The sequence below is a fragment of the Mobula hypostoma genome, chromosome X1 (assembly GCF_963921235.1).
Source record: "Mobula hypostoma chromosome X1, sMobHyp1.1, whole genome shotgun sequence".
Classification (NCBI taxonomy): domain Eukaryota; kingdom Metazoa; phylum Chordata; class Chondrichthyes; order Myliobatiformes; family Myliobatidae; genus Mobula; species Mobula hypostoma.
The window spans coordinates 58,634,853-58,643,412 of NC_086128.1; the positions used below are offsets into that span (position 1 = coordinate 58,634,853).

Below are 8,560 nucleotides of genomic sequence, written 5' to 3' on the forward strand. Positions count from 1 at the left end.
GAACATGAGATGAAGATCCTTGAAAGTGAGAAGTAGAGAAATAAGAGGGAAAGGGTAGTGAAAAAGAGAAAAATTATGTAACAAAGTAATAAAAATAGAATCTCAAAGAGAACTTTACAATCCTGTGGAATGAAATTTTTACAATTTAAAGTCTGGGTCAGAAGGGCTGACTGTCACTGCTTTAACAATGGCTAAATTTTCAAACATTAAAGCGAAGTTTACATAAGTACATGGAGGGAAGGGGGAGGGAAGGGGTATGGAGGGCTATGGTCCAGATGCAAATCAGTGGGACTAAGCACAGTAACAGTTCATTGTGGACTAGATGGGCTGAAGGGCCTATTGCTGTACTGTGGTGCTCAATGACTATATTTAACATTCTGTGGTACTTATTGATCAGAGAAACTGCAATTCCAGCAAACTATTAAATGTAGTCTGGAGATTTAGGACAAGATATTGTGTGAGGCAGAGTGGAATGGTGATTTATCCAAGAGGTGTTCTCCTTCCTATTTATGTTTAGCTGTTGTGTTTGGAGAAGGCCAAGCACAATCATGTTGGTGTGATAGGAAGGTTTCAAGTTCAAGTTTAAGTTTAATTGTCATTCAAACATACATGAATACCCATGTATACAACCAAATGATCCAGCCTTCCTCCAGGGCTGAGGTGTCAAACACAGTACCATCAGTCACACACAGCACAAGGCACACATAGCACATACAAGATGTCAGTAAAATACAGTCACACACACACAAATACAATCCAAGTGCTTAAGTACATGAGTGTTGGAGCAGTCTGCAATTGAACACAATACAATTTGCCTTCTGCCTTAAGAACACTGGGGGCAGCACCAACACCAGCTTGGACGCCACAACACACCACCTCTGGTGGAGCGCACCGACCCCACCTCTCTCCTGGGTGGCTGTAAACAAGCGACACTGTGTCTTGAGACCTTACAGCTCCCCTGCCATCTGCCAATACTGTAGATCAGCATTCCACATTAACAATATCCAACAGGATCTCGCGATCACGAGAAAAGAGACTGAGACAATCACTGGCTGTTAGATTGCACACCACCTTCATGCACTGACTCCTCTGATGCCTCTAATGCAGACAGCAGCATGATATGCACCAAGTTCAGCTTCCTCACTTTCTCAACCAATAAGCAACTCATTCATGGGGTAGACCTACAGTAGTTTTGCAATAGCAAAAATTACTTTTAAAAAAGATAATAACACCTTTGGTTAATCCCGTAGAACCTGCTGTAATCAAACATGCCAGCCTTTTACCAGGAGATTGAGAATACCTTGGATTTTCTATAAATAAAAATGTGTAAATCACAACTAGTTATGGCAACTTCTGTAACCAAAACCACTGAATATTGCAGAGAGTTCTGAATACAGCCCAATGTATCACAAAAACCAGCCTCCCCTCGATTACCTCTGTCTACATTGCACATTGTCTCAGAAAAGCAGCCAATATGATCAAAGGCCTTCCCACATTCTCTCGAACAATGGACAGTGAAGAATTGTGTTTAAGGTTACAACAGGAATCCAGATGATATGGAGAAGTGGGCAAAGGAACGGCAGATGGAATTTAACTTAGACAGTTGTGAAGTGATGCACTTTGGAAAGTTAAACCAGGACAGGACATAAACAGTGAATACCAGAACCCCGGGGAGCGTTGTGGGACATAGAGACAAGTACATAGTTCCCCGAGTCTGCTGACACATTGTTAGGGTATTGAAGAAGGTGTATGGCATACATGCTTTCATTCGTCTTGACAGTGAGTACAAGAGTATTGATGTCATTTTACGGCCATGCAATACGTTGGTGGGACCACACTTAGAGTACTGTTTGCAGTTCTGGTCAGGATATGATTAAACTAGAGAGGGTGCAAAAAAGATCAGAATCAGAATTAGGTTTATTATCACCGGCATGTGATGTGAAATTTGTTAACTTAGCAGCAACAGTTCAATACAATACATAATCTAGCAGAGAGAGAAAATAATGATGATAATAATAAATAAAATAAAACATAATAATAAATAAACAAGTAAATCAATTAAGTATATTGAATACATTTTTTTAAATGTACAAAAACAGAAATACTCTATATTTTTTAAAAAGTGAGGTAGTGTCCAAAGCTTCAAAGTCCATTTAGGAATCGGATGGCAGAGGGAAGAAGCTGTTCCTGAATCACTGAGTGTGTGCCTTCAGGCTTCTGTATCTCCTACCTGATGGTAACAGTGAGAAAAGGCCACGCCCTGGGTGCTGGACGTCCTTAATAATGGACGCTGCCTTTGTGAGACACCACTCCCTGAAGATGTTCTAAAGGACTCAAGATTCAAGATTGTTTAATATATTTTCCTGAACACTGTGTAAAGGAAAATGAAACAATTGTTACTCCAGATCTGCTGCAGCACAAAAAACATAACAAGATAAAGAACACAATAATAAAAAAGCACAATAAATATAAATAAATATAAATACATAAGTTAGCTTATATATTGATCGTATGTCCATAAAGTGACAGCAAGACACAGGAGTGTCTGTACACAAGGTGACTCAGACAGGAAAAGATAAGCTGGTGGTGGTTGGGGGTGTGGTGGGGTGGGTTAGTGCAGGGGTCCCCAACCTTTTTCGGACTGCGGACCGGTTTCATATTGACAATATTCTGGCGGACCGGCCGACCGGGATGGAGGGGTGGTGGTGGTAGGGTTGCCAACGGACAAGAGTAGCAGTCAAATACGCTGGGTTTACTCCGAGAAAGACTACAATGACCATGAAGCCTTGCGCGGGCACCAGCGCGCATGAATGTACGATTTTTTTTCTACAAATCGTTTTTGGCGATTTTGTTTGGCGGGGGGTGTTAATCACGACCAGAATATCGGTAATAAGTGGCTAATACACTCAATTTCCTTTCTAAAAGGGTTTATCTAACAAGTTTAATATTAAACACACAGCGCATATTTTCCTCGCATGAATATAGTGATAAGTCAATTATCAGGGGAGGATAGGGGAGCTTGAAGTAAGTATTGAATGAAATTCCAGGTGAAGTGGTAGAGGCAGGTTCGATATTATCATTTAAAGAAAAATTGGATAGCTATATGGACAGGAAAGGAATGGAGGGTTATGGGCTGAGTGCAGGTCGGTGGGACTAGGTGAGAGTAGCGTTCAGCACGGACTAGAAGGGCCGAGATGGCCTGTTTCCGTGCTGTAATTGTTATATGGTTATATACGTCAATAGCATCATAACATTTTAAGTAACGTTGGGATATTAAACACACAGCACATATTTTCCCCGTATGAACATATAAAATCATTGCAACACACCAATATCGCTGAATCAGTGGGAGCCCTGGGCTTGTTTCCCTGCAACGAGACTGTCCCATCGAGGGGTGTTGGGAGACAGCGATACTCGAAGGGGGTTCCTTATGTCCAGTCTATTCCGCAACTTAGTTTTCATTGCATTCATTGCAGAGATATGTTGTAAATGGAAGCAACGTTTTCAGTGCTTTCGTGGCTATCTCAGGATATTTAGCCTTGACTTTGATCCAGAATGCCGGCAGAGATGTTATGTCAAACATACTTTCCAGCCCGTCGTCATTTGCAAGCTCGAGGAGTTGATCTCCTTCCCGCGCTGACATGGATGACGCCCGGGTAATGACCTCGCGTGCGTTCAAGCTCAACAGTGGGCGTGACAGGGAATGAGGAAAGGTGCAGCTGACTCATATCGCCAAATCATATCATTTCCTCGCGGCCCAGTAGCGCATGCTTTGTGGCCTGGTGGTTGGGGACCGCTGGATTAGTGGGTAGAGGTGTTGATCAGCCTTACTGCTTGGGGAAAGTAACTGTTTTTGAGTCTGGTGGTCCTGGTGTGGATGCTACGTAGCCTCCCTGATGGGAGTGGGACAAACAGTCCTTGAGCAGGGTGGGTGGGATCCCTCATGATGTTACTGGCCCTTTATGTAAATATGTCCTTAATGGCGGGTAGACTGGTGCCAATGATGCAGTGGGCAGTTTGGTGTTATCATACCAGAGGCCTTGATTTATGAGAAGGGACTGGATAGGTTGTGACTGTTTTCCTTTTCGTAAAGGAGGTAGAAGAGTAACCTTATAGAGTTTTATCAATTCATAATGATAATGAAGTGAATAATCACAATCTTATTTCCAGTGAAGTAAAAGTAAGGGCATAGGTCTAAGGTTAGAGGGGAAAGATTTAAACGGGATCTGAGGGGCACATGTTTCCATGTGATCGGTGGTCGGTTTATGAAACAAGTTGCCAGAGGAAGTGGCAATTACATTGTTTAAAAGATATTTGGGTATTCAAATGTATAGGAGATGTGTAGTGGGATATGGGCCAAATGTAAGCAAATTGGATTAGCTTAGGTCGGCATGGATGCCCTAGGCTGAAGGGCCTGTTTCCTGCAATATAACTCCATATTCACCACTGTCTCTATGTGAAAATGTACCTCTCAACCTCGTTTCAATTTCTCCCCTTTCTGCTTAATCCTGTACCCTTCAGATCTAGAGTCCCCTGCCCTGGAAAACATATTCTGATAATCTATCCAAGTTTTATGAACTTCTATAAAGTCGACCCCCTCCTCCCCCACAGCCTCCTATGCTTCAGTGAAAATAAATCCGGCCTCTCCAATCTCACTTACTAACTACAGCCCTCCATGCCAGGCAATATCATGGTGAACCTCTTACGCATTCTCCCCGTTGCTGCCGCATCCTGCCGTGATTAGGTCAGGATCAAATTGGGAGTTGCTGGGTGGCTCAGCTTGAAGGGCTGGAAAGGCCTATTCCACGCTGTGTATCAATAAAATAAAATAAAAATAAGATCAGGGCTATACCTCATGATACAGAAGTTCGAAGGCTGAAAGTCAATCGGAAGTCAAGGCCCAATGGCCAAAGCCCTCGGTCTGTGAGTCCACTGGGCAAGTTGAATCCCTGACATTTGTTAATCTACGAGTCCAATGGAGGCTGGAGACCCGAAGGTGGCCTGTATTTATTTACTTATTGAGAGATAGCACAGAATAGGCCCTTCTGGCCTTTCAAGCCACACCACCCAGCAATCCCCCAGTTTAATCCTGGTCTAATCACGGGACAATTTACAATGACCAATTAACTAGTACATCTTTGGACCGTGGGAGGAAACCAGAGCACCCAGAGGAACCCATCTTACAGGCAGATACGGGAATCGAACCAGGGTCGCGGTACTGTAAAATGCTAAGCACTACACTCCCGTGCCGTCCTCATCTCTGTGTTTGAGTGGGTGGGCGGGTGGATGAGAGGGAGGAAAGGGGCTTGCTACTGTGCCGTGGAGTATTGTGGGCACACTATGTTGGCACCGGACTATGTGGAGACACTTGTGGGCTGCCCCCAGCACAACCTTAACACAAATAATGCATTGTACAGTATGTTTTGATGTACAGGTGATAAATAATGTTTCAATAGGTTTCAATAGATACATTGAATGTCAGAGAAATGTATATAATATTCATCCTGAAATTCTTTTTCTACACAAACATCCACGAAAATAGAGGAGTGCCCAAAGAATGAATGACAGTTAAATGTTAGAACCCCAAAGATCCCCCCAGCTCCCCTCTCCCACACACAAGCAGCATCAAAGCAACAATCTCCCCTCCTCCCCCACCAGCAAAAAAGCATCTGCACCCTCCACCGAGCACTCAAGCGTGCAGCAAAGTACCTATAAAGACACAGACGCAGTACCTCAAAGACTACTTGTTCACCTGGTAATTCGACATAACACAGGCTCTCCCCCTCTCCCTAATAAGGGAAAAAGAGATGTCCCTGTTTCACAGCGAGAGGGGAGACACAGCAAAACAACTCGCTGATTTATGGTGTTAAGAGTCTGTTGCGTCGCCTTTTCCGAGCTCTGTGCCCAAAGCTCGCTGCTTTCGATCTTCCGTGTACTCCCACGCCACATCAGGCGGCGGCACCGGCCTCAAATCAGCCCGTCTCCAGAGCCACGAAAATCTGGCACCCTGAAGGCGCACTGGTCTTCCAGGCCGTGACCTTGGCATATCGCAAAGCGGCCGGTCATGAGGCCCTGAGGGCAGGCCCCATTTCCGCAAAGGACCAAAGTCAGCCAGTAACTCCAGGTCGGGGTCTTCAAGAGAACCCTGAAATGGGAAAATAGAGGTATTAACGATAGAAACAGAGCTGTTTCCATAGATGCAAGCAAGACACCATCGCCCTCCTAAGCTCCGCCCCTCCGAGAACGGTGAGGCGATGGCAAACTGCTTCTGTGGAAAAATTTGCCAAGAACAATCTTGGTCATGGAGACCATGATTGCCCACACCATACAACACGGCGCGTAATGATGATGTGATAAATAAGTGAATCTGAATGTGATTAAACATCGGTCTCTGTCACTGTGAGGCAACAACTCTATGAGCTGTGTCACCCAGCCGTACCATTGTGCTACTGTCTTTGTAAGGGCCATGAATCTATTTTCTATCTGTACTGTATTTCGTGTTGCCCATTTATTATTTTATTATGGGTAGTTGGGGTGTATCGGATGTCCGGAGAGCAATGTTCTCTCTAATTTGTGATGAGCAAAAATATTGTGCTGTGCAATTTTTTACCCAGTAACAACAACATGAGCTCACTGAATTTTATATGTAGAGGTGTTCATTTTAACAGCCAGCAAAACATTGTCAATAGGAACTTCGATCTCCTCTGGGTTTGATCGTTTTTGCTCTCGTTCATCTGCACTCTCACAAAACAAATGAAACAGGCCTGTAAAGGGTAATGAAGGATTTTCTCACTGGAGCTTTTGCACACCACCTGTATGTGATTTACTTGCTAAATGACACTTCAAAAATTCAAGTTTCCAAATATCACTCCACTTCTTCCCACTTACAAATTCTCCAGCGACTTTTGTATCATGACAATACACGCAGCTAACACCAGTTTCTGTATTGTGCATAAATATTTCTCATAGCTGCACATTCCTGACCTCATGAGCTTTCAGTGTAGCAGTTTCTACTGTTTCATTCAGCCATTCCGCTTTAAATGAACTAGCAACTCTTTTGTGCTTCATGCCTTTTGCTTCTTTGGAATTTGACATAGTGAATCAATAATTTCTTAAATAAAAACAGTATAAAAAGCCAGTTCTAAAATCTGCATACAAATCATCGCAAACTCTGCGTTGTCAACATGATCCGCATCAGAAACCAGAAGAGGAAATATGATTGTGTACGATTGTGAAATGTACTTAACACGCCAACGAGGTAGAGAGTGACAACTTTTTATGTGCAATTTAATTTCCTTTGTGTGCTAGTAGCAAAAGATGTATATGTGCGCACACCTTACAGGGAACTTTGTTAGGGAGGGGTAGCACGTCTGGTGAAGGGGCTTGTCGTGTCCATTCTGGGGCAGCTCACTCACCTTTGGTCCCCACCGGACACTCTGCTCTCACCTGAGACTTCAAGTTGCTGTTTGCGTGTGACAGCAGCCTCATTCTGGTACACAGCTTGAACAGGTGGACTAAACCAGGTAAGGGTAGCTGGTGGGCCTCATACCCTGGTGAGATAGGGACATACCTGTCCTAGCTTGTGAAGTCAGCTCCAGCAGACTGGGCAGATGAGATCTGGAGTGAGATCCAACGGCCAGGAAGTTGGTTCTGCAATGCTCCGTGGAGAGTGAAGGGCGTGACGAGGCACAGAAAGCATCATGGTCGTCCACTGCAAACAAGGAAGATCCCAGTTGTGACGACTACTCGGACCACTTCTGAGGTTGAGAGAGAGTGGAACTGCCCCAGTGCAGTGGCTTTTCCACTTTAAAAATTCTCCCGTACAAGTTTCCTGTTATCGTCGGACACAATGGTCAACCAATTGGTAGCTAGTCATGTGGGCTGGGGTGTGGTAGAAACAAAGAGTTTAGTTACATATTCATGCTTTGTCTTTGGGCCAGTCTAGTTTCGGGAGAGCTAGGGAGTGAGCTTGGGGCTGAAATCTTTTTTGTTAACTATTTAAACATGCTTAAATTAGTTTTAAGGTCACTTAAATATGTTTGAATATTCTTGAATACATTTAAAAACACTAGACGTAAGTGCATTTAATATGCTAAGACTATTTATTTTGTTATACCACTAGTTTTAGCTTCATTATTTTTTATCATTTCAAGATTGTTTTGTGGTTTCCTAGTAAAAGATTGATCTTCTTTTGGAGCTTTGTTATTGAATGTGTAGCACATGATACAGTATTAACCCAACCTCCCCCCATGCTTAGTCTCTAAGTGGTTTTGGCTTATTCGAGTAACTGCTACCCTCTCAATGAATTTTTTTCTTTAATTTCTCTCTAACCTTTCGAGCAACTGCATTAACTTATGCCCATAAATGTTGATTCTTCATTTAAGAGCAATAGGGGCCTTCAATCCACTCTTGCACAGGTCTTTCAATAGTCTCCCTGCCAGAGAAAATACATTCAGACATGCCAATCATTTCTCAGGAGGAAACATTTCTGGCCCTGCTTACAATCTCTACAGTGTATCACAACATTCCAGTAAGGCGATATTCAACAGCATGGGCTGTA

At 43.5% G+C, this 8,560-nt stretch overlaps 1 long non-coding RNA gene across 1 annotated transcript; it reads right to left on the reverse strand.

Annotated features, from left to right (window-relative positions):
- Positions 1–1,709: 1,709 nt before the first annotated feature.
- Positions 1,710–8,353, reverse strand: LOC134340344 (uncharacterized). Its single transcript, XR_010016528.1, has 4 exons — positions 8,332–8,353; positions 7,571–7,881; positions 5,753–6,145; positions 1,710–2,370 (listed from the first exon to the last, which is right to left on the reverse strand). It is a non-coding gene; the product is annotated as an uncharacterized LOC134340344 (long non-coding RNA).
- Positions 8,354–8,560: the final 207 nt, after the last annotated feature.